The following is a 27,913-nucleotide window of genomic DNA, read 5'->3' as shown; positions in this document are numbered from 1 at the left end:
AGGGGAGGGAGGGAGGAAGAAGAGGGGGGGAGGGGAGGGAGGGAGGGGAGGTTGTGCTGGTGGCGGTGGAGAAGAGAGAGGGGAGAGAGTGGAAGGGAGACGCAAGGAATGTGAACTGGTGATAGTGAAACTTGTTATCGTAACGGGGTTATTGACGTCCCACTGAGCTGCTGCTGCTGCCGCTGCTGCTGCTGCTGCGTGTTCCAGACGTGACTTGGACATCACAGACGATAGCGGCTCATCATCAGCGTCATCATCATCATCGTCGTCATCAACATCATCGTAGTCATCATCGCCATCATCATCGTCGTCATCATCAGCGTCATCATCATCGTCATCATCGCCGTCATCATCGTCATCATCATCGTCATCATCATTGTCATCATCGTCATCATCATCGTCGTCATCATCGTCGTCATCATCATGATCGTCATCATCATCATCGTCATCATCGTCGTCATCATCGTCGCCATCGTCATCATCACCGTCATCGTCATCATCGAGGTAACATCTCTCAGTGTCTGGGATAGAACCCACGACCTCCTGCGCACCAGGCGAGGTAGTCAACATCTCTCAGTGTCTGGGATTGAACCCACGACCTCCTGCGCACCAGGCGAGGTAGTCAACATCTCTCAGTGTCTGGGATTGAACCCACGACCTCCGGCGCACCAGGCGAGGTAGTCAACATCTCTCAGTGTCTGGGGATTGAACCCACGACCTCCTGCGTACCAGGCGAGGTAGTCAACATCTCTCAGTGTCTGGGATTGAACCCACGACCTCCTGCGCACCAGGCGAGGTAGTCAACATCTCTCAGTGTCTGGGATTGAACCCACGACCTCCTGCGTACCAGGCGAGGTAGTCAACATCTCTCAGTGTCTGGGATTGAACCCACGACCTCCTGCGCACCAGGCGAGGTAGTCAACATCTCTCAGTGTCTGGGATTGAACCCACGACCTCCTGCGCACCAGGCGAGGTAGTCAACATCTCTCAGTGTCTGGGATTGAACCCACGACCTCCTGCGCACCTGGCGAGGTAGTCAACATCTCCTAGCCACCTCGGCGCCAGGAGAGAGTGGAGGAGGAGGAGGAGGGGGAGAGAGGGGAGAGTGAGCGCAGGGAGATGAGAAGGCAGATAGGAGAGAGATTTATGGTGATGGAGACATCCGCCTCGGGGTTGACAATTCAGATTACGGGACACGAAAAGAATGTAACGGCGCAGCCCCTGCAATGCCCCTGATGGCGGCACTGCCGGCAGAACGAGGCCTCATCCTCCTCCTCCACTAGAGCCCCGCTCTACACAGAGACCCATAGACTCATCACACAGAGAAACATAGACTCACCACATAGAGACCCATAGACTCACCACATAGAGACCCATAGACGCATCACACAGAGACTCATCACACAGAGAAACATAGACTCATCACACAGAGACCCCATCACACAGAGAAACATAGACTTCTCAGCCATAGACTCATCACACAGAGACTCACAGACTCATCACACAGAGACCCATAGACTCATCACACAGAGACTCATCACACAGAGAAACATAGACGCATCACACACGCATCACACAGAGACCCATCACACAGAGAAACATAGACTTCTCAGCCATAGACTCATCACACAGAGACTCACAGACTCACCACACAGAGAGCCATAGACTCACCACACAGAGAGACCCACAGACTCACCACACAGAGACCCATAGACTCACACATAGAGACCCATAGACTCACCACACAGAGACCCACAGACTCACCACACAGAGACCCATAGACGCACACATAGAGACCCATAGACTCACCACATAGAGACCCATAGACTCATCACACAGAGAGACCCACAGACTCACCACACAGAGACCCATAGACTCACCACATAGAGACCCATAGACTCATCACACAGAGAGACCCACAGACTCACCACACAGAGAGCCATAGACTCATCACACAGAGAGCCATAGACTCATCACACAGAGAGACCCACAGACTCACCACACAGAGACCCATAGACTCATCACACAGAGAGACCCACAGACTCACCACACAGAGAGCCATAGACTCATCGCACAGAGAGCCATAGACTCATCACACAGAGAGACCCACAGACTCACCACACAGAGACCCATAGACTCACCACATAGAGACCCATAGACTCATCACACAGAGAGACCCACAGACTCACCACACAGAGAGCCATAGACTCATCACACAGAGATCCATGGACTCATCGCACAGAGAGCCATAGACTCATCGCACAGAGAGCCATAGACTCATCACACAGAGACCCACAGACTCACCCACACACACAGAGAGACCCACAGACTCACCACACAGAACCATAAATTATCAGGGGTTGGCTACGTACGGTGCGAAAGAAGTTCGACACGCTGCACAACTCAGACGGCGCTGCACTAATCAGTCTCACGAAGGCAAAATAATCTCTCCCCGTGTTGCCTCTAGCAGAGTGTTCGGCCAAGTGTCGTGAGTAAGCGAGTAGTAGCACTGCCCGCCCGGCCGTCTTTGTCTCCCCCATTTGAGGCCGAGTCGACCTAGGGGGGGGGGGTGGACTCAGGTTCGGTTCAGGCGACCGCCGATCACATCCCTTGTTTGCGTAGCGTAACCTGCGCGCTAACCGCAGCGCCTCCGCTCCCCGCGAAGCTATGCAGGTGCCGGGCGTGACCCCATCGGACCGCTTCGGGGTATGGGGCCACACCCAAAGCACGTGACTTTAAACGATGCCCCGCCAAGCCCAGAGACACAGACCCACCCCTACTCACCCAGCCCCACTCACCACCTCCACCACTACCACTACCCCCATTGCCCCACCCACCCACACCCCACCCACCCCCACCCACTCATACCCCCATTGCCCCACCCACCCCCACCCACTCATACCCCCCCACCCCCCCACCCACCCATACCCCCACCCACCCCCCACCCACCCATACCCACCCACCCCCACCCACTCATACCCCCAAGGCCCACCCACCCCTACCCACCCAGCCCCACTCCTCACCTCCACCCCTACCCCTACCCCCATTGCCCCACCCCACCTATACCCCCATTGCCCCACTCATCCAGCCCCACCCCCACCCACCCACCCATACCCCCCCAGCCCCACCCACTCATACCCACCCACCCCCACCCACCCATACCCCCCCACCCACTCATACCCACCCCCACCCACCCCACCCATACCCCACCCACCCCCACCCACCCATACCCCCCCACCACCACCCACTCATACCCCCCCCAGCCCCACCCACTCATACCCCCCCAGCCCCACCCACTCATACCCCCCCCACCCCCACCCACCCATACCCACCCCACCCCCACCCACTCATACCCCCAAGGCCCACCCACCCCTACCCACCCAGCCCCACTCCTCACCTCCACCCCTACCCCTACCCCCATTGCCCCACCCCACCTATACCCCCATTGCCCCACTCATCCAGCCCCACCCACCCACTCATACCCCCCCAGCCCCACCCACTCATACCCCCCACCCCCACCCACTACCCCCCCACCCCCACCACTCATACCCCCCCCACCCCCACCCACTCATACCCCCCCAAGCCCCAACCCACCCATACACCCCCACCCCCACCCACTCATACCCCCCCACCCCCACCCACTCATACCCCCCCAGCCCCACCCACTCATACCCCCCGCACCACCCCCCACCCACTCATACCCCCCCACCCCCACCCACTCATACCCCCCCAGCCCCCACCCACTCATACCCCCCCACCCCCACCCACTCATACCCCCCCAGCCCCCACCCACTCATACCCCCCCCACCCCCACCCACTCATACCCCCCCAGCCCCACCCACTCATACTCCCCCAGCCCCACCCACTCATACCCCCCCAGCCCCACCCCCACTCATACCCCCCCAGCCCCACCCACTCACCCCCCCAGCCCCACCCACCACCCCCCCAGCCCCACCCACCATACCCCCCAGCCCCACCCACCCATACATACCCCCCAGCCCCACCCATACACCCCCAGCCCCACCCACTCATACCCCCCCCACCCCCACCCACTCATACCCCCCCAGCCCCACCCACTCATACCCCCCCAGCCCCACCCACCCATACACCCCCAGCCCCACCCACTCATACCCCCCCACCCCCACCCACTCATACCCCCCCCAGCCCCACCCACTCATACCCCCCACCCCACCCACTCATACCCCCCAGCCCCACCCACTCATACCCCACCCACCCCCACCCACTCATACCCCACCCACCCCCCACCCACTCATACCCCCCCCACCCCCACCCACTCATACTCCCCCAGCCCCACCCACATCATACCCCCCCAGCCCCCACCCACTCATACTCCCCCAGCCCCACCCACTCATACCCCCCCAGCCCCACCCACTCATACCCCACCCACCCCCACCCACTCATACCCCCCCACCCCACCCACTCATACCCCTCCAGCCCCACCCACTCATACCCCCCCAGCCCCACCCACTCATACCCCACCCACCCCCACCCACTCATACCCCCACTGCCCCACCCACGCATACCCCACCCACCCCCCACGCACTCATACCCCCCCAGCCCCCACCCACTCATACCCCCACTGCCCCACCCACTCATACCCCCCCAGCCCCACCCACTCATACCCCACCCACCCCCACCCACTCATACCCCCCCAGCCCCACCCACTCATACTCCCCCAGCCCCACCCACTCATACCCCCCCCAGCCCCACCCACTCATACCCCCCCAGCCCCACCCACTCATACACCCCCAGCCCCACCCACTCATACCCCACCCAGCCCCACCCACCCATACACCCCCCAGCCCCACCCACTCATACCCCCCCAGCCCCACCCACTCATACCCCCCCCAGCCCCACCCACTCATACCCCCCCAGCCCCACCCACTCATACCCCCCCCAGCCCCACCCACGCATACCTCACCCAGCCCCACCCACGCATACCCCACCCAGCCCCACGCACTCATACCCCCCCAGCCCCACCCACCCATACACCCCCAGCCCCACCCACTCATACATCCCCACTGCCCCCACCCACTCATTCCCCACCCTCACCCACCCATACCCCACCCACCCTCACCCACTCATTCCCCACCCCCACCCCCACCCACTCATTCCCCACCCTCACCCACCCATACCCCACTGCCACCCCCACCCACTCATACCCCCCCCACCCCCCACCCACTCATACCCACCCCCACCCCCACCCACTCATACCCCCCCACCCCCACCCACTCATACCCACCCCCACCCACTCATACCCACCCCCACCCACTCATACTCACCCCCCACCCCCCACCCACTCATACCCCCCCACCCCCACCCACTCATACCCCCCCACCCCCCACCCACTCATACCCACCCCCCACCCACTCATACCCCTCCCACCCACCCATGCCCCACCCACCCCCACCCACTCATACCCCTCCCACCCACCCATGCCCCACCCACCCCCACCCACTCATACCCACCCCCACCCCCACCCACTCATACCCCCCACCCCCAGCCCCACCCACTCATACCCCCCCACCCCCACCCACTCATACCCCCCCACCCCCACCCACTCATACCCCCCCACCCCCACCCCCACCCACTCATACCCCCCCACCCCCACCCACTCATACCCCCACTGCCACACCCACTCATACCCCCCACCCACTCATACCCCCCCCCACCCACCCACTCACTCATACCCCCACCCACCCCCACCCACTCATACCCCCACCCACCCCCACCCACTCATACGCCCCCCACCCACTCATACCCCCCCCACCCCCACCCACCCATACCCCACCCACCCCCACCCACTCATACCCCTCCCACCCACCCATGCCCCACCCACCCCCACCCACCCATGCCCACCCACCCCCACCCACCCCCACCCACTCATACCCTAGAGGGAAAGGGGCGTGATCTTAGAGGGAAAGTGGCGTGACCTTAGAGGAAAAGGGGCGGGCCTTAGAGGGAAAGGGGCGTGAGCTTAGAGGGAAAGGGGTGTGATCTTAGATGGAAAGGGGCGTGACCTTAAAGGGAAAGTGGCGTGACCTTAGATGGAAAGGGGCGTGACCTTAGAGGAAAAAGGGCGTGACCTTGGAGGGGCGTGGTCTTGGAGTGGAATGGGCGTGACCTTATAAAGGGGCGTGGTCTTGGAGTGGAATGGGCGTGGCCTTAGAAAGGGGCGTGGTCTTGAACTGGAATGGGCGTGACCTTAGAAAGGGGCGTGGTCTTGGAGTGGAGTGGGCGTGACCTTAGAAAGGGGCGTGGTCTTGGAGTGAAATGGGCGTGACCTTAGAGAGGGGCGTGGTCTTGGAGTAGAAGGGGCGTGACCTTAGAGAGGGGCGTGGTCTTGGAGTGAAATGGGCGGGGCCTAAAAAGGAAAGGTGCCGAGTGCAAAATTGGTAGAGACTCGAGGCCTAATCCAGGCAGTGTAAACAATCTGCCTCCCTTGAGGTCGACATTCCCCCGTCGATTCAAGCCATCGGAAGCTTCCTTGCTGCCAATGAAGCCACAGTAGCTGCATCTTCTTGGTTCTTTCGGTAAAGTCATAATACAAATAAAATACAATTCTCACGACGTTTCGGCCACAACGCAGGCAGCCGTCCTCAGGTGGAGAACAGGTCTGTCGGGAAGACAGCGTCTGAATGAAACACCACCAGGCTTGGCAGCGTATATTTAAGCTGCTGGGTTGGAGGGGGGGGGAAGGGCGCCTTGACAAAAGATTTTGCATATCAAGAGGAATTTAGCATATTTATGGGAAATGCAGATATGGGATTAGTACTACTTGTGAAAAGGGTAGGAGGTGGGCGGGGGGTTTCAAAGTCATATTATGCCCGTGCGTTATGCAGGATTAGCAGCATCAAAGGGAGGGGATAGCATTAATAACATACCCACGGGCCCTGTGCTTTCAAGGGCTACGCGCCAAACGCTTTCAAGGTATCAATTCCGGTTCGGCGATTCTGCACTTGCTCTATTACTATAGTACTATACCGCCTTCGACGTTTGTGGACGACTGGGTGTGTTTACGGTTAGCGATTTGTTCGCATTAGCCGGCTGTATAGCGAATGAAAAAATACAATTTACTTTAGCATGCCAGTTGAAAATTCGTGTGTATGTTTTTTTTAATATTTAGGGAACCCAGCGGCAGCAGGCATCGTCAGAGTTGGGATCGAACCCACGACCTCCTCTATACCAGGTGAGGTAGTCAACATCTCGTAGCCACCGTGATGATGATGATGAGAGAGAGACGAAGACTCCAAATATACAGCAGCAGCAGGCATCGTCAGAGTTGGGATTGAACCCACGACCTCCTGTGTACCAGGCGAGGTAGTCAACATCTCCTAGCCACCGTGATGATGATGATGATGAGAGAGAGAGACGCAGACTCCAAACATACAGCAGCAGCAGGCATCGTCAGAGTTGGGATTGAACCCACGACCTCCTGTGTACCAGGCGAGGTAGTCAACATCTCTGAGTGTCTGGGATCGAACCCACGACCTCCTGTGTAACAGGCGAGGTAGTCAACATCAGTGTCTGGGATTGAACCCATGACCTCCTGCATACCAGGCGAGGTAGTCAACATCTCTCAGTGTCTGGGATCGAACCCACGACCTCCTGCGTACCAGGCGAGGTAGTCAACATCTCTCAGTGTCTGGGATCGAACCCACGACCTCCTGCGTACCAGGCGAGGTAGTCAACATCTCTCAGTGTCTGGGATTGAACCCACGACCTCCTGTATACCAGGCGAGGTAGTCAACATCTTAGACATGGGGGAGAGAGCGATGGGGGGGGGGGTGGAGTGGTTTCTCTACCCACAGCTCTCTCCTCCACACACAACACTTGGGATCTTTTTTTTTTTTCAACCCCACAGCTCTCTCCTCCACACACAACACTTGGGATCTTTTTTTTTTCAAATATAAATTTTTATTATTGGAGCAGTACACCGTACAATATAAATTCATCGTCATATAATCGGAGGAGGAGGAATGGGTTTTGGCAGCACAAAAAGCACTTTCTAATCCCGACCCCCATCGGCCCAGCGTGGTCAATGCAAGGCCCTAAAGACAGGCTTCCATCTTCGTGATATAAAAAAAAACAAATTTTAGGGCTTTTAGGGCCTTTAGCCTCAGGCATCGGCTTCCCAAGCAGAAACTTCAAAGTGTGCGACAAGCGTTATGGCGGCGTGCGTCTCTCTCTCTCTGCCTCTCCACTCCTCACCTCCCCGCTCCCCTATAACTCTCCACCTCTCTCCTCCAAACCTCCTACCCCTCCCCTAACCCCGCTACCCCCTCCCCTAACCCTTCTACCCCCTACCCCTAACCCTCCTACCCCCTACCCCTAACCCTCCTACCCCCCTCCCCTAACCCTTCTACCCCCCTCCCCTAACCCTTCTACCCCCTACCCCTAACCCTCCTACCCCTAACCCTCCTACCCCCCTCCCCTAACCCTCCTACCCCCTCCCCTAACCCTCCTACCCCCTCCCCTAACCCTTCTACCCCCTACCCCTAACCCCCCTACCCCTAACCCCCCTACCCCCTACCCCCTAACCCTCCTACCCCTAACCCTCCTACCCCTAACCCTCCTACCCCTAACCCTCCTACCCCTAACCCTCCTACCCCTAACCCTCCTACCCCTAACCCTCCTACCCCTAACCCTCCTACCCTTAACCCTCCTACCCCTTACCCCTAACCCTCCTACCTCTCTCCTACCCCCCTCCCCTACCCCCCCTCCCCTACCCCACCTCTCCTACCCCCCATCTCCAACCCCCCCGCTCCTACCCCACTCCTACCTCAACCCCCCCTCTCCTCCACACACTCACTCACACAACTCCTTCGTCACACGCACCTCGCGCTCAAACCCACTACTATTTCACCTCCAAAAGAGATCGTCAGGGAAAGGGGGGGGGGGAGTAGGGGTGGTGGAGTGTGCTAAGCCTCTACGGGGATACACAGGGGAGGGGAAGGCGGCGAGCGATTAACCATTTCACGGCGGCGGTGAGAAGGGAAAATGGCGGCGGCGGCCATCTTGTTGTCGTTGTTGATGTTGTTGTTGTTGTTGTCGCCGCCAAGAGGCCGTGCCTCAACCCCGCACGCCCATCAGCTTCCTCACGACTTCTCGCCGCTCTCAGACTCCTTACGTTCCCGTTGGATGTCTGCGGACGAAAAAGGTTCGGGCTTGTGAACAAGACCCACAGGCCGCACCAAACACACACACACACATCTATAGTAGTAGTGGTGTGTGTAGTGTGTGGTGTGTGTGGTGTGTGTGGTGTCACACACTGTATGTGTGTGGTAACACACACTGTATGTGTGTAGTGTGTGTGTAGTAACACACGGCATGTGAACACGACCCACAAGCCGCACCAAACACACACATCTATAGTAGTAGTGGTGTGTGTGTGTAGTGTGTGTGTGTAGTGTGTGTGTGTGTGTGTAGTGTCACACACTGTATGTGTGTAGTGTGTGTGGTAACACACGGCATGTGAACACGACCCACAAGCCGCACCACACACACAGCCATCCGTTCAAAAACGGACGGACACATCTATAGTAGTAGTGGTGGTGCGTGTGTAGTAAACACACCGTGTGTGTGTGCGCGCGTGTGTGTGTAGTCGCACCGTGTGTGTGTGTAGTAAACAGTTTGTGTGGTAAAACTGTTTGTGTGCGTGTGTGTGTGTGGTAAACACAGTGTGGTAACAGTGTGTGTGTGTAGTGTGTGTGTGTGTTTAGTGTGTGTAACACTGTGTGTGTGTGTAGTGTGTGTAGTGTGTGTGTGTGTAACACTGTGTGTGTGTGTGTAACACTGTGTGTGTGTGTGTAACACTGTGTGTGTGTATGTGTGTGACACTGTGTGTGTGTATGTGTGTGACACTGTGTGTGTGTATGTGTGTGACACTGTGTGTGTGTATGTGTGTGACACTGTGTGTGTGTGTGTGTAACACTGTGTGTGTGTGTGTGTAACACTGTGTGTGTGTGTGTGTAACACTGTGTATGTGTGTGACACTGTGTGTGTGTATGTGTGTGACACTGTGTGTGTGTGTGTGTAACACTGTGTGTGTGTGTGTGTAACACTGTGTGTGTGTGTGTGTAACACTGTGTGTGTGTGTGTGTGACACTGTGTGTGTGTAGTGTGTGTGTGTGTGTAACACTGTGTGTGTGTGTGTAACACTGTGTGTGTGTGTGTGTAACACTGTGTGTGTGTGTGTGTGTAACACTGTGTGTGTGTAGTGTGTGTGTGTGTGTAACACTGTGTGTGTGTGTGTGTAACACTGTGTGTGTGTGTGTGTAACACTGTGTGTGTGTGTGTGTGTAACACTGTGTGTGTGTAGTGTGTGTGTGTGTGTAACACTGTGTGTGTGTGTGTAACACTGTGTGTGTGTGTAACACTGTGTGTGTGTGTGTAGTGTGTGTGTGTGTAACACTGTGTGTGTGTGTGTGTGTAACACTGTGTGTGTGTAACACTGTGTGTGTGTGTGTGTAACACTGTGTGTGTGTGTGTGTGACACTGTGTGTGTGTGTGTAACACTGTGTGTGTGTGTGTGTGTAACACTGTGTGTGTGTGTGTGTGTAACACTGTGTGTGTGTGTGTGTGTAACACTGTGTGTGTGTGTGTGACACTGTGTGTGTGTGTGTGACACTGTGTGTGTGTGTGTGTATCACACTGTGTGTGTGTGTGTGTAACACTGTGTATGTGTGTGACACTGTGTGTGTATGTGTGTGACACTGTGTGTGTGTGTGTGACACTGTGTGTGTGTGTGTGACACTGTGTGTGTGTGTGTGTGACACTGTGTGTGTGTGTGTAACACTGTGTGTGTGTGTGTGACACTGTGTGTGTGTGTGTGTGACACTGTGTGTGTGTGTGTGTGTAACACTGTGTGTGTGTGTGTGACACTGTGTGTGTGTGTGTGTAACACTGTGTGTGTGTGTGTGTGTGACACTGTGTGTGTGTGTGTGTAACACTGTGTGTGTGTGTGTGTGTAACACTGTGTGTGTGTGTAACACTGTGTGTGTGTGTGTGTGTAACACTGTGTGTGTGTGTGTAACACTGTGTGTGTGTGTGTGTGTAACACTGTGTGTGTGTGTGTGTGTAACACTGTGTATGTGTGTGACACTGTGTGTGTGTATGTGTGTGACACTGTGTGTGTGTGTGTGTAACACTGTGTGTGTGTGTGTGTAACACTGTGTGTGTGTGTGTGTAACACTGTGTATGTGTGTGACACTGTGTGTGTGTATGTGTGTGACACTGTGTGTGTGTGTGTGTAACACTGTGTGTGTGTGTGTGTGTAACACTGTGTGTGTGTGTGTGACACTGTGTGTGTGTGTGTAACACTGTGTGTGTGTGTGTGTGACACTGTGTGTGTGTGTGTGTGTGACACTGTGTGTGTGTGTGTGTGTAACACTGTGTGTGTGTGTGTGACACTGTGTGTGTGTGTGTGTAACACTGTGTGTGTGTGTGTGTAACACTGTGTGTGTGTGTGTGTAACACTGTGTGTGTGTGTGTAACACTGTGTGTGTGTGTGTGTGTAACACTGTGTGTGTGTGTGTAACACTGTGTGTGTGTGTGTGACACTGTGTGTGTGTGTAACACTGTGTGTGTGTGTGTGAGTAACACTGTGTGTGTGTGTGTGTGTAACACTGTGTGTGTGTGTGTGAAACACTGTGTGTGTGTGTGTGTGACACTGTGTGTGTGTGTGTGACACTGTGTGTGTGTGTGTGTGTAACACTGTGTGTGTGTGTGTGAAACACTGTGTGTGTGTGTGTAACACTGTGTGTGTGTGTAACACTGTGTGTGTGTGTAACACTGTGTGTGTGTGTAACACTGTGTGTGTGTGTGTGTAACACTGTGTGTGTGTGTGTGTAAGTGTGTGTGTAACACTGTGTGTGTGTGTGTGTAACACTGTGTGTGTGTGTGTGTAACACTGTGTGTGTGTGTGTGTAACACTGTGTGTGTGTGTGTGTAACACTGTGTGTGTGTGTGTGTAACACTGTGTGTGTGTGTGTAACACTGTGTGTGTGTGTGTGTGTAACACTGTGTGTGTGTGTGTGTAACACTGTGTGTGTGTGTGTGTAACACTGTGTGTGTGTGTGTGTAACACTGTGTGTGTGTGTGTGTAACACTGTGTGTGTGTGTGTGTAACACTGTGTGTGTGTAGTGTGTGTAGTGTGTGTAGTGTGTGTGTGTAATGTGTGTGTGTGTGTAACACTGTGTGTGTGTGTAACACTGTGTGTGTGTGTGTAAGTGTGTGTGTAACACTGTGTGTGTGTGTGTGTAACACTGTGTGTGTGTGTGTGTAACACTGTGTGTGTGTGTGTAACACTGTGTGTGTGTGTGTGTAACACTGTGTGTGTGTAACACTGTGTGTGTGTGTGTGTAACACTGTGTGTGTGTGTGTGTAACACTGTGTGTGTGTGTGTAACACTGTGTGTGTGTAGTGTGTATAGTGTGTGTGTGTAGTGTGTGTGTGTAGTGTGTGTGTGTAGTGTGTGTGTAGTGTGTGTGTGTAGTGTGTGTGTGTGTGTGTGTGTGTGTGTGTGTGTGTGTGTGTGTAGTGTGTGTGTAGTGTGTGTGTGTGTAGTGTGTGTAGTGTGTGTGTGTGTGTGTGTGTGTGTGTGTGTAGTGTGTGTGTGTAGTGTGTGTGTGTAGTGTGTGTGTGTAGTGTGTGTGTGTGTAGTGTGTGTGTGTGTGTAGTGTGTGTGTGTAGTGTGTGTGTGTAGTGTGTGTGTAGTGTGTGTGTGTGTGTAGTGTGTGTGTGTGTGTAGTGTGTGTGTGTAGTGTGTGTGTGTGTGTAGTGTGTGTGTGTAGTGTGTGTGTGTAGTGTGTGTGTGTAGTGTGTGTGTAGTGTGTGTGTGTAGTGTGTGTGTGTAGTGTGTGTGTGTAGTGTGTGTGTGTAGTGTGTGTGTGTAGTGTGTGTGTGTGAGTGTGTGTGTGTAGTGTGTGTGTGAGTGACCAACCTTCCTTGGTGGGCAGCCAGACCTTCTCCTCCGTGGTGGTGGCCTTCAGCTTGTCCTTGTCGAACTTGTCCACCTCGGACAGGTCGGGCTTCTCCATTTCCACGGCTGAGGAAACAAACATCAACATCATCATCACCATCATCATCGCCATCATCACCACCATCACTATCACCACCATCACCACCATAGCCATCATCATCACCACCACCATCATCACCATCATCATCATCACCATCACCACCATCACCACCATAGCCATCATCACCATCACCACCATAGCCATCATCACCATAGCCATCATCATCACCATAGCCATCATCATCACCACCATCACCACCATAGCCATCATCACCACCATCACTATCACCACCATCACTATCACCACCATCATCATCATCACCACCATCATCATCACCACCATCATCATCATCACCACCATCATCATCACCACCATAGCCATCATCACCATCATAGCCATCATCACCACCATCATCACCACCATAGCCATCATCACCATCATAGCCATCATCACCATCATCACTATCACCACCATCACCATCATAGCCATCATCACCACCACAGCCATCATCACCATCATCATCATCATCATAGCCATCATCACCACCATAGCCATCATCACCATCATCATCACCACCACCATCACCACCATCATCATCATCACCATCATAGCCATCATCACCACCATCACTATCACCACCATCATCATCACCACCATAGCCATCATCACCATCATAGCCATCATCACCACCATCACTATCACCACCATCATCATCACCACCATCACCACCATAGCCATCATCACCATCATAGCCATCATCACCACCATCACTATCACCACCATAGCCATCATCATCACCATAGCCATCATCATCACCATAGCCATCATCATCACCATCACTATCACCACCATCATCACCACCATCATCATCACCACCATCATCACCATAGCCATCATCATCACCATAGCCATCATCATCACCATAGCCATCATCATCTCCATCACTATCGCCATCACCATCATCACCACCATCACCACCATCACCACCATCACCACCATCACCACCATAGCCATCATCATCACCATAGCCATCATCATCACCATCACTATCACCATAGCCATCACCACCATCACCACCATCATCATCACAGCCATCACCATCACTACCACCATCATCACCATCACTACCACCATCATCACCATCACTACCACCATCATCACCACCACCATAGCCATCATCATCACCACTATCATCACCATCATCATCACCATCACCATCATCACCACCACCACCACCATAGCCATCATCACCATCATCATCACCATCATAGCCCCATAGAGACACAGAGACAGAGACCCCACACCCATACACCCCCTCCATCGTGCCTCAGAGACCCATAGAGACAGAGACAGACCCATAGACACCCCACACCCAGACCCATAGACACCCATAGAGACCCCACACCCAGACCCATAGACACCCCACACCCAGACCCATAGAGACCCATAGAGACCCCACACCCAGACCAATAGAGACCCATAGAGACCCCACACCCAGACCAATAGAGACCCATAGAGACCCCACACCCAGACCCATAGAGACCTATAGGAGACCCCACACCCAGACCCATAGACACCCCACACCCAGACCCATAGAGACCTATAGGAGACCAACACCAACACTAAAACATTATATTCACTTGTTCCCCAGACTGCAAGACCCCGTGCCATCACAACGCGATCGCAACGCAACAGCAACGGCCGCTATCATCATCATCCTCGTCGTCGTCGTCATCGTCATCATCGTCAGCGTCATCATCATCGTCATCATCATCGTCGTAGCAGCCGCCAAGAATAATAATCTGAACGGGGAGCGATGGTCCTTCTAAAAAAATGTGGAGGTGGGGGGGGGGAAACCGGAGGACTTGGAGCAGGAATCTTCAGGGGTCAGGATTGAACCCACGACCTCCTGCGTACCAGGCGAGGTAGTCAACATCTCTCAGGGTCTGGGATTGAACCCACGACCTCCTGCGCACCAGGCGAGGTAGTCAACATCTCTCAGGGTCTGGGATTGAACCCACGACCTCCTGCGTACCAGGCGAGGTAGTCAACATCTCTCAGGGTCTGGGATTGAACCCACGACCTCCTGCGTACCAGGCGAGGTAGTCAACATCTCTCGGGGTCTGGGATTGAACCCACGACCTCCTGCGTACCAGGCGAGGTAGTCAACATCTCTCAGTGTCTGGGATAGAACCCACGACCTCCTGTGTACCAGGCGAGGTAGTCAACATCTCTCAGGGTCTGGGATTGAACCCACGACCTCCTGCGCACCAGGCGAGGTAGTCAACATCTCTCAGGGTCTGGGATCGAACCCACGACCTCCTGCGCACCAGGCGAGGTAGTCAACATCTCTCAGTGTCTGGGATTGAACCCACGGACCTCCTGCGCACCAGGCGAGGTAGTCAACATCTCTCAGGGTCTGGGATCGAACCCACGACCTCCTGTGTACCAGGCGAGGTAGTCAACATCTCTCAGTGTCTGGAATTGAACCCACGGCCTCCTGTGTACCAGGCGAGGTAGTCAACATCTCTCAGTGTCTGGGATCGAACCCACGACCTCCTGTGCACCAGGCGAGGTAGTCAACATCTCTCAGTGTCTGGGATCGAACCCACGACCTCCTGTGCACCAGGCGAGGTAGTCAACATCTCTCAGTGTCTGGAATTGAACCCACGACCTCCTGTGTACCAGGCGAGGTAGTCAACATCTCTCAGTGTCTGGGATCGAACCCACGACCTCCTGCGCACCAGGCGAGGTAGTCAACATCTCTCAGTGTCTGGGATCGAACCCACGGACCTCCTGCGCACCAGGCGAGGTAGTCAACATCTCTCAGGGTCTGGGATTGAACCCACGACCTCCTGTGTACCAGGCGAGGTAGTCAACATCTCTCAGTGTCTGGGATTGAACCCACGACCTCCTGTGTACCAGGCGAGGTAGTCAACATCTCTCAGGGTCTGGGATTGAACCCACGACCTCCTGCGCACCAGGCGAGGTAGTCAACATCTCTCGGTCTGGGATTGAACCCACGACCTCCTGCGCACCAGGCGAGGTAGTCAACATCTCTCAGTGTCTGGGATTGAACCCACGACCTCCTGCGCACCAGGCGAGGTAGTCAACATCTCTCAGTGTCTGGGATTGAACCCACGACCTCCTGCGCACCAGGCGAGGCAGTCAACATCTCTCAGTGTCTGGGATTGAACCCACGACCTCCTGCGTACCAGGCGAGGTAGTCAACATCTCTCAGTGTCTGGGATTGAACCCACGACCTCCTGCGCACCAGGCGAGGTAGTCAACATCTCTCAGTGTCTGGGATTGAACCCACGACCTCCTGCGCACCAGGCGAGGTAGTCAACATCTCTCAGTGTCTGGGATTGAACCCACGACCTCCTGCGCACCAGGCGAGGTAGTCAACATCTCTCAGTGTCTGGGATTGAACCCACGACCTCCTGTGTACCAGGCGAGGTAGTCAACATCTCTCAGTGTCTGGGATTGAACCCACGACCTCCTGCGCACCAGGCGAGGTAGTCAACATCTCTCAGTGTCTGGGATTGAACCCACGACCTCCTGCGTAACAGGCGAGGTAGTCAACATCTCTCAGGGTCTGGGATTGAACCCACGACCTCCTGCGCACCAGGCGAGGTAGTCAACATCTCTCAGTGTCTGGGATTGAACCCACGACCTCCTGCGTACCAGGCGAGGTAGTCAACATCTCTCAGTGTCTGGGATTGAACCCACGACCTCCTGCGCACCAGGCGAGGTAGTCAACATCTCTCAGGGTCTGGGATTGAACCCACGACCTCCTGTGCACCAGGCGAGGTAGTCAACATCTCTCAGTGTCTGGGATTGAACCCACGACCTCCTGCGCACCAGGCGAGGTAGTCAACATCTCTCAGGGTCTGGGATCGAACCCACGGACCTCCTGTGTACCAGGCGAGGTCGTCAACATCTCTCAGGGTCTGGGATTGAACCCACGGACCTCCTGTGTACCAGGCGAGGTAGTCAACATCTACAAGAAAATAACAAATTGGTCACGGTCAAGTCCGGGGCAACGTTCGGAGAGACACAGAAACACGCCTTATTTGGTGACAAACACGCAAAAAAAAAATTGCCCTCAATGCTCTGGCCGGAAATGTGTGGGCGAGCGAGCGAGCGGATAGGTGCTTGCCAACAGCACTTGCCCCTACAGTCTGTTACAGGCTACCTGGGGGAGGGGGGGGTCTTTGTCCGTGTCAGTGCGCGTGTTGTAAAACGCCAAACGTTCGATCAACGTTCGAAAGGTTCAACGCGGCCGATGCGATCGGCACTTCACTACCCCCCAGTGGCATCTCCTAAAGTGAGAGTCAAGTGGCCAACAAGTTAGACTTGGGTGCCTATTAAGTTAAGACTCAAGTGGCCCTTAAGTTATAATAGTGCTGTGTGTAGTGTGTGTGGTAGTAATAGTGGTGGGTGGGTGTGTGTGTGGAGCGTCTTCGCCGGTTAGACACATTTAGGCTGGCCTACCTAACGATCCATCCTGGGTTTAACCTGCAGGCTGGATTGCGTGAGGAGCTCGCAATTCCTTGAAAGATCTGGGCAAAGTCCCATCGGTGAGCTCCTCCGGCAGGCAAGGCTGCGTTGGCTGGGTCATGTAGCCCGCATGCCCAGCCACCGCATGCCTAAACAGCTTTTGTTCGGCCGGATCGAGGGGGCTAAACGGGCGCGGCACGGGCTGGAGAAGAGATGGAGTGATGTGGTACAGGAGGACGTGGAGCTGAGTGGAATTTGCCGATGACTGGTACCAGCGGTGTCAAGATCGGCCTCAGTGGAGGAGGCTCGTGAAGGACGCTACTGGGCAGTTGGAGGCAGTCGCCCTCCAACAACAACGGAGGGCGGAGGAGCGACGCTCACAACAACGAGCGGAGCGCCGGGTGGCTAAAGCACAGCAAGTTGGCACAGTCATCGGCAAGTCCACCTGGGTCTGCCCCGTGACCTCCTGCCAACGGGCGTTCGTGGCCTCAAGGTGCACATGGCCTGGCACAAGCGTCGTGGTGATGTCACCGCCACTTCGTGGCGAATGGCGGTTGTTGTGTGTGCGTGTCGGCGTGTATGTAGGTGTAGGTGTGTATGTAGGTGTGTGTATGTAGGTGTAGGTGTGTATGTAGGTGTGTGTATGTAGGTGTGTGTATGTAGGTGTAGGTGTGTATGTAGGTGTGTGTGTGTAGGTGTGTGTATGTAGGTGTAGGTGTGTATGTAGGTGTGTGTATGTAGGTGTAGGTGTGTATGTAGGTGTGTGTATGTAGGTGTGTGTATGTAGGTGTAGGTGTGTATGTAGGTGTGTGTATGTAGGTGTAGGTGTGTATGTAGGTGTGTGTATGTAGGTGTGTGTATGTAGGTGTAGGTGTGTATGTAGGTGTGTGTGTGTAGGTGTCTGTATATATAGTAGTAGTGTGTGTATGTATATAGTAGTAGTAGTAGTGTATGTATAAAGTAGTATGTGTATGTATATAGTAGTAGTGTGTGTATAGTAGTAGGTGTGTATGTATATATTAGTAGTAGTGCGTATGTATATATTAGTAGTGTGTGTGTGTGTATATAGTAGTAGTGTGTGTGTGTATAGTAGTAGGTGTGTATGTATATAATAGTAGTAGTAGTGTATGTATAAAGTAGTAGTAGTAGTGTATGTATAAAGTAGTATGTGTATGTATATAGTAGTAGGTGTGTATGTATATAGTAGTAGTAGTGTATGTATATAGTAGTAGTAGTGTATGTATAAAGTAGTATGTGTATGTATATAGTAGTAGGTGTGTATGTATATAATAGTAGTGGTGAGTGTGTATAAAGTAGTAGTGTGTGTGTGTGTATATAGTAGTAGTGTGTGTGTGTATAGTAGTAGGTGTGTGTGTGTATATAGTAGTAGTGTATGTATAAAGTAGTGTGTGTATGTATAGTAGTAGGTGTGTATGTATATAATAGTAGTAGTAGTGTATGTATAAAGTAGTAGTAGTAGTAGTGTGTGTATAAAGTAGTATGTGTATGTATATAGTAGTAGGTGTGTGTATATTAGTAGTGGTGAGTGTGTATAAAGTAGTTGTTAAAGTAGTAATGGTTTGCATGTTCATCAGCGGGCTTAAGTGGGGGGGGGGGGCCGTACTTGCTTCGGAAATCCCCGCGACATACCAAACAACGCAGACGTCACAACAGCAACACCACACAGAGACCCATAGACTCACCCACACACACAGAGCCATAGACTCACTCACACAGAGAGCCATAGACTCACACTCACTCACAGAGAGCCATAGACTCACTCACACAGAGAGCCATAGACTCACCCACACAGAGCCATAGACTCACCCACACAGAGCCATAAACTCACCCACACAGAGAGCCATAGACTCACCCACACAGAGCCATAGACTCACCCACACAGAGCCATAGACTCACCCACACAGAGCCATAGACTCACCCACACAGAGCCATAGACTCACCCACACAGAGCCATAGACTCACCCACACAGAGAGCCATAGACTCACACTCACACACACAGAGAGCCATAGACTCACCCACACACACACACGAGCCATAGACTCACCCACACACACAGAGAGCCATAGACTCACCCACACACACACACACGAGCCATAGACTCACCCACACACACACGAGCCATAGACTCACCCACAGAGACCCATAGACTCACACTCACTCACAGAGAGCCATAGACTCACCCACACAGAGAGCCACAGACTCACCCACACACGCAGAGCCATAGACTTACCACAGAGCCATAGACTTACACTCACACACACAGAGAGCCATAGACTCACACTCACACACACAGAGAGCCATAGACTCACACTCACACACACAGAGAGCCATAGACTCACACATAGAGACCCATAGACTCACACTCACTCACAGAGAGCCATAGACTCACTCACACACAGAGAGCCATAGACTCACACTCACTCACAGAGAGCCACAGACTCACCCACACACAGAGAGCCATAGACTCACCCACACACAGAGAGCCACAGACTCACCCACACAGAAAGCCATAGACTCACACACACACACACGAGCCATAGACTCACCCACACACAGAGAGCCATAGACTCACTCACACACAGAGAGCCATAGACTCACCCACACACAGAGAGCCACAGACTCACCCACACAGAGAGCCATAGACTCACACACACACACACACGAGCCATAGACTCACCCACAGAGACCCATAGACTCACCCACACACAGAGAGCCATAGACTCACCCACACACAGAGAGCCATAGACTCACTCACACACAGAGAGCCATAGACTCACCCACACACAGAGAGCCACAGACTCACCCACACAGAGAGCCATAGACTTACACTCACACACACACGAGCCATAGACTCACCCACAGAGACCCATAGACTCACCCACACACAGAGAGCCATAGACTCACCCACACAGAGAGCCATAGACTCACTCACACACAGAGAGCCATAGACTTACCCACACACAGAGAGCCACAGACTCACCCACACAGAAAGCCATAGACTCACACACACACACACGAGCCATAGACTCACCCACACACAGAGAGCCATAGACTCACTCACACACAGAGAGCCATAGACTCACCCACACACAGAGAGCCACAGACTCACCCACACAGAGAGCCATAGACTCACACACACACACACACGAGCCATAGACTCACCCACAGAGACCCATAGACTCACCCACACACAGAGAGCCATAGACTCACCCACACAGAGAGCCATAGACTCACTCACACACAGAGAGCCATAGACTCACCCACACACAGAGAGCCATAGACTCACCCACACAGAGAGCCATAGACTCACCCACACACAGAGAGCCATAGACTCACCCACACAGAGAGCCATAGACTCACCCACACAGAGAGCCATAGACTCACACACACACACACAGAGAGCCATAGACTCACCCACACACAGAGAGCCACAGACTCACCCACACAGAGAGCCATAGACTCACACACACACACACAGAGAGCCATAGACTCACACACACACTCACAGAGAGCCACAGACTCACCCACACACAGAGAGCCACAGACTCACCCACACACGCAGAGCCATAGACTTACCACAGAGCCATAGACTTACACTCACACACACAGAGAGCCATAGACTCACACACACACACACAGAGAGCCATAGACTCACACACACACACACACGAGCCATAGACTCACCCATAGAGACCCATAGACTCACACTCACTCACAGAGAGCCACAGACTCACCCACACACAGAGAGCCACAGACTCACCCACACACAGAGAGCCATAGACTCACCCACACAGAGAGCCATAGACTCACCCACACAGAGAGCCATAGACTCACTCACACACGCAGAGCCATAGACTTACCACAGAGCCATAGACTCACTTCACGCAGAGAGCCATAGACTTACACTCACACACACAGAGAGCCATAGACTCACACACACACGGAGCCATAGACTCACACACACACGGAGCCATAGACTCACACACACACGAGCCATAGACTCACTCACACACGGAGCCATAGACTCACTCACACAGAGAGCCATATACTCACAGACTCAAAGAGCCGTAGACCACACAGAGAGAGACTCAGAGAGATCCATCGACTCAGAGCCACAAACGTACATGGAGTTGTCATTAAATAACTGCTTCTGCGCTTAAAATTGGAAGGAAAATAAATCCAGCTCTGACAATGTAAACATTGGTTCGGCATCCACATGACGAGCATTACTCATACGGCAGAGGTAGTAGTTCCCTGATAGGCACTTCAGCTGGTCCCATGCTGTGTGTGCCAGTGTCACTTGAAGAATGTGGGTCTCAGAGGTAGTTCTCTAATAGCCACTTCAGCGGGTCCCATGCTGTGTGTGCCAGCGTCACTTGAAGAATGTGGGTCTCAGAGGTAGTTCTCTAATAGCCAGTTCAGCTTGTCCCATGCTGTGTGTGCCAGCGTCACTTGAAGAATGTGGGTCTCAGATGTAGTTCTCCAATAGCCAGTTCAGCGGGTCCCATGCTGTGTGTGCTGGTGTCACTTGAAGAATGTGGGTCTCAGATGTAGTTCTCCAATAGCCACTTCAGCGGGTCACATTGCTGTGTGTGCCAGTGTCACTTGAAGAATGTGGGTCTCAGAGGTAGTTCTCTAATAGCCACTTCAGCGGGTCCCATGCTGTGTGTGCCAGTGTCACTTGAAGAATGTGGGTCTCAGATGTAGTTCTCTAATAGCCACTTCAGCGGGTCCCATGCTGTGTGTGCCGGTGTCACTTGAAGAATGTGGGTCTCAGATGTAGTTCTCCAATAGCCACTTCAGCGGGTCACATTGCTGTGTGTGCCAGTGTCACTTGAAGAATGTGGGTCTCAGAGGTAGTTCTCTAATAGCCACTTCAGCGGGTCCCATGCTGTGTGTGCCAGTGTCACTTGAAGAATGTGGGTCTCAGATGTAGTTCTCTAATAGCCACTTCAGCGGGTCCCATGCTGTGTGTGCCGGTGTCACTTGAAGAATGTGGGTCTCAGATGTAGTTCTCTAATAGCCAGTTCAGCTTGTCCCATGCTGTGTGTGCCGGTGTCACTTGAAGAATGTGGGTCTCAGAGGTAGTTCTCTAATAGCCAGTTCAGCTGGTCCCATGCTGTGTGTGCCAGTGTCACTTGAAGAATGTGGGTCTCAGATGTAGTTCTCTAATAGCCAGTTCAGCGGGTCCCATGCTGTGTGTGCCAGTGTCACTTGAAGAATGTGGGTCTCAGAGGTAGTTCTCTAATAGCCACTTCAGCGGGTCACATGCTGTGTGTACCGGTGTCACTTGAAGAATGTGGGTCTCAGAGGTAGTTCTCCAATAGCCAGTTCAACGGGTCCCATGCTGTGTGTGCCGGTGTCACTTGAAGAATGTGGGTCTCAGATGTAGTCCTCTAATAGCCAGTTCAGCGGGTCCCATGCTGTGTGTGCCGGTGTCACTTGAAGAATGTGGGTCTCAGATGTAGTTCTCTAATAGCCACTTCAGCGGGTCACATGCTGTGTGTGCCAGTGTCACTTGAAGAATGGGGGTATCAGAGGTAGTTCTCTAATAGCCACTTCAGCGGGTCCCATGCTGTGTGTGCCGGTGTCACTTGAAGAATGTGGGTCTCAGATGTAGTTCTCTAATAGCCAGTTCAGCTGGTCCCATGCTGTGTGTGCTGGCGTCACTTGAAGAATGGGGGTCTCAGAGGTAGTTCTCTAATAGCCAGTTCAGCTGGTCCCATGCTGTGTGTGCCAGTGTCACTTGAAGAATGTGGGTCTCAGATGTAGTTCTCTAATAGCCAGTTCAGCGGGTCCCATGCTGTGTGTGCCAGTGTCACTTGAAGAATGTGGGTCTCAGAGGTAGTTCTCTAATAGCCACTTCAGCGGTTCCCATGCTGTGTACCGGTGTCACTTGAAGAATGTGGGTCTCAGAGGTAGTTCTCCAATAGCCAGTTCAACGGGTCCCATGCTGTGTGTGCCGGTGTCACTTGAAGAATGTGGGTCTCAGATGTAGTCCTCTAATAGCCAGTTCAGCTGGTCCCATGTTGTGTGTGCCAGTGTCACTTGAAGAATGTGGGTCTCAGATGTAGTTCTCTAATAGCCACTTCAGCGGGTCCCATGCTGTGTGTGCCGGTGTCACTTGAAGAATGGGGGTCTCAGAGGTAGTTCTCTAATAGCCAGTTCAGCGGGTCCCATGCTGTGTGTGCCGGTGTCACTTGAAGAATGTGGGTCTCAGATGTAGTCCTCTAATAGCCAGTTCAGCGGGTCCCATGCTGTGTGTGCCAGTGTCACTTTGAAGAATGGGGGTCTCAGATGTAGTTCTCTAATAGCCAGTTCAGCTGGTCCCATGCTGTGTGTGCCGGTGTCACTTGAAGAATGTGGGTCTCAGATGTAGTCCTCTAATAGCCACTTCAGCGGGTCCCATGCTGTGTGTGCCAGTGTCACTTTGAAGAATGTGGGTCTCAGATGTAGTCCTCTAATAGCCAGTTCAGCTGGTCCCATGCTGTGTGTGCCAGTGTCACTTTGAAGAATGGGGGTCTCAGATGTAGTCCTCTAATAGCCAGTTCAGCTGGTCCCATGCTGTGTGTGCCAGTGTCACTTTGAAGAATGGGGGTCTCAGATGTAGTTCTCTAATAGCCACTTCCGCGGTGGGCTATATGCGGGTCCCAGAGTGGCCGCTTGATATGGGGGGTAGCAAGCTCGGAATGATCGCGAGTTGAGATTCATTTGGCTGCTGCCATCAGTTCCCACGTGGTTGGTGGTGGTGGTGGTTGTGATGATATCAGCCACGTGGTGGTGGTTGTTGTGGTGGTGATGATGGTGGTTGTGGTGATATCATTCACGTGTGGTGGTGGTGATATCAGCCAGGTGGTGGTGGTGGTTGTTGTGGTGGTGATGGTGGTTGTGGTGGTTGTGGTGGTTGTGATGATATCATCCACGTGGTGGTGGTGATATCAGCCACGTGGTGGTTGTTGTGGTGGTTGTGGCGATGGTGGTTGTGGTGGTGGTTGTGGTGGTGATGGTGATGGTTGTGGTGGTTGTGGTGATATCAGCCACGTGGTGGTGGTTGGTGGTGGTGATATCAGCCATGTGGTGGTGGTGGTTGTTGTGTGATGGTGGTTGTGGTGATGGTGGTTGTGGTGGTTGTGGTGATATCAGCCACGTGATGGGTGGTTGGTGGTTGTGGTGATATCAGCCACGTGGTGGGTGGTTGGTGGTGGTTGTGGTGGTTGTGGTGGTTGTGGTGGTGGTGATATCAGCCACGTGGTGGTGGTGGTGGTTGTTGTGGTGGTTGTGGTGGTGGTTGTGGTGGTGGTTGTGGTGGTGGTTGTGGTGGTGGTTGTGGTGGTGGTTGTGGTGGTGGTTGTATCAGCCACGTGGTGGTGGTTGTGGTTGTGATGGTGGTGGTGGTTGTTATGGTGGTGGTGGTTGTGATGGTGATGTTGGTGGTGATTGTGATTGTGGTGGTGATGGTTGTGGTTGTTGTTGTGGTGATGGTGGTGGTGGTGATGGTGATGGTTGTGATTGAGCCGATCTCGTTGCGTGCGACACAAATATGGCCGGTGGGTTTTCGAAAAAGCGTTGCCCTCTGGGGGTCAAATTAACAAACAAAAAAATTAACCCGTAAAAACAACGTTTTTCACTATAAATCCTTTATATGCGTGTTCAATGGGCCACAACCCAGCCCACATTGGTCTTTGAAACGGGCGGCTAGAGTCCTCTCGTCCTCTGGCTTGAGATGGCTGCCACCTATGGGTCAGATGATTGCCTGCCACTATTAAGCAATTGGTCATTAAATATTTGTAAAAAATTCCTAAAATTTTGGAAAAATTTTTTCACGAAAATCAATTGTCACGCACAACGAGTCTGTGTGCAAAATGTCAGCTCGATTGGATCACGGGAAGTGGGTTAAAAAACGACCGAAAGATTTGCACGGTCGTAAGCGCGCAAGCAAGCAAGCAAGTGAACTTAATATAAAGGATTTAAAAATAGTTTACGAGACGTTCACTCAACTTGGAGTGACGGGCAAAGGTAAAGTATGTTCACTGACAGCAGAACGACACTAAATGATAACCAGAGCATGGCAAGGAACGTCATCCAGCAGAGGATACGAACAAAATACAACGAAACATTTTTTTTTTAAATAACTAAAATGGTCATCTATTGAAAACAATACGGATTTTTTTTTATTAAAAAAAAAACACATTTGGTAAATGATTGTAACTTTATAATCATAACAAGATGCCTGGCCCCCCACACAACTCAAACATACAATAGCAGGAAGCTTCGGAGATTGTTTTCCCCCCATAAATTGTTGTTCCGCAAAACACCACCACCACCCACCCACCAACTATACACACCCACACACCCACACACCCACCACACACACCCACCCACCACACACACCCACCCACCAACCCCACCCACCCACCAACCCCACCCACCCACCAACCCCACCCACCCACCAACCCCACCCACCCTACACACCCACCCACCCTACACCCCCCACCCACCATACACACCCACCCACCCACCATACACACCCACCCACCCACCATACACACCCACCCACCCACCATACACACCCACCCACCCACCCACCATACACACCCACCCACCCACACCCACCCACACCCACCCACCCACACCCACCCACCCACACCCACCCACCCTACACACCCCCACCCACTACACCCACCCTACACACCCCCACCCACACCCACACCACCCTACACCCCCCACCACCTACACACCCACCCACCATACACACACACCCTACACCCACCCCCACCATATCCACCCACCACACCCACCCACCCACTAACTATACACACCCTACACCCACCCACCACATACATCCATCCATCAACCCCACCCACCCACCCTACACCCTACCCACCCACCCTACACCCCCCACCCACCCACCCTACACCCCCCACCCACCCTACACCCCCCACCCACCCTACACCCCCCACCCACCCTACACCCCCCACCCACCCTACACCCCCCACCCACCCTACACCCCCCACCCACCCTACACCCTACCCACCCACCCTACACCCTACCCACCCACCCTACACCCTACCCACCCACCCTACACCCCCCACCCACCCTACACCCCCCACCCACCCTACACCCCCCACCCACCCTACACCCCCCACCCACCCTACACCCCCCACCCATACACACAATATCCACCCACCCACCAACCATATCCACCCACCAACCATATCCACCCACCAACCATATTCACCCACCAACCATATTCACCCACCCACCCTATCCACCCACCCTATCCACCCACCCTATCCACCCACCCTATCCACCCACCCTATCCACCCACCCTATCCACCCACCCTATCCACCCACCCTATCCACCCACACTATCCACCCACCCTATCCACCCACCCTATCCACCCACCCTATCCACCCACCCTATCCACCCACACCCACCATATCCACCCACACCCACCGTATCCACCCACCATATCCACCACACCCACCCACCCTATCCACTACACCCACGCAGTGTATAAATCTGCTAGGCAGGTGTTGATGAGACTGGGCAGAGGCTTGGGATGGGCCAACACAACCACTTTTATGTTTAAAAAAAAATGCGCCTTCCTTGCACAGCTGTGCAGAAGCACACACGCACATAGACAAACACACACAGACACATACACACACACAGACAGACACACACAGACAGACACACACAGACAAACACACACAGACAAACACACACAGACAGACAAACACAGACAAACACACACAGACAGACACACACAGACAAACACACACAGACAAACACACACAGACAAACACACACAGACTAACACACACAGACAGACTAACACACACAGACAGACAAACACACAGACAGACAGACAAGCGGTACCTTTGTGATTAACGAGTGCGTTGACAACTTCAAATTGACCCTCGTCTCGCCTGTAACGGGGAAAACGCCCTGCGGCTTATATAGTGGCCAGGCTGCTGATCCGGGCGCTGATTGGCTGCGCGGCCCCCTGCCCCCCCCCGCACGCGCCCCATATCCAACACCGCTGATTGGCTGCGCGCGCTCCCCACACTCCCCCCCAGCCTCCCCCTCCCCCGCGGGACCCATATCCGACACCGCTGATTGGCTGCGCGCGCACCCCACACTCCCCCCCCGCCCAGCCTCCCCCTCCCCCGCGCGCCCCATAATTAACACCGCTGATTGGTTGCCGAGTCCAGGTCCCCCCCACCACCCCCACCGTTCGCTGCAGGCCTCAGCCAATCAGCGCTGTCTCTTTACGAGGTGGGGTGGGGGGGGGGAATTTGTGGGGGGGGGGGGGTGAGGAAATTGGGGGGGGGGGGGTG

The 27,913-nt window shown here is 53.9% G+C and overlaps 1 long non-coding RNA gene across 1 annotated transcript; it reads right to left on the bottom strand.

Annotated features, from left to right (window-relative positions):
- Positions 1-8,845: 8,845 nt before the first annotated feature.
- LOC144740265 (uncharacterized) lies at positions 8,846-27,541 on the bottom strand. Its single transcript, XR_013589601.1, has 3 exons — positions 27,453-27,541; positions 12,966-13,070; positions 8,846-9,166 (listed from the first exon to the last, which is right to left on the bottom strand). It is a non-coding gene; the product is annotated as an uncharacterized LOC144740265 (long non-coding RNA).
- Between the last annotated feature and the right edge of the window lie 372 nt (positions 27,542-27,913).

Source organism: Lampetra planeri, unplaced genomic scaffold (genome assembly GCF_965212315.1).
Source record: "Lampetra planeri unplaced genomic scaffold, kcLamPlan1.2.h2 scaffold_201, whole genome shotgun sequence".
NCBI lineage: Eukaryota > Metazoa > Chordata > Hyperoartia > Petromyzontiformes > Petromyzontidae > Lampetra > Lampetra planeri.
Note: the sequence above shows the minus strand (reverse complement) of the source record. Positions and strands in the feature narration are given on the sequence as shown.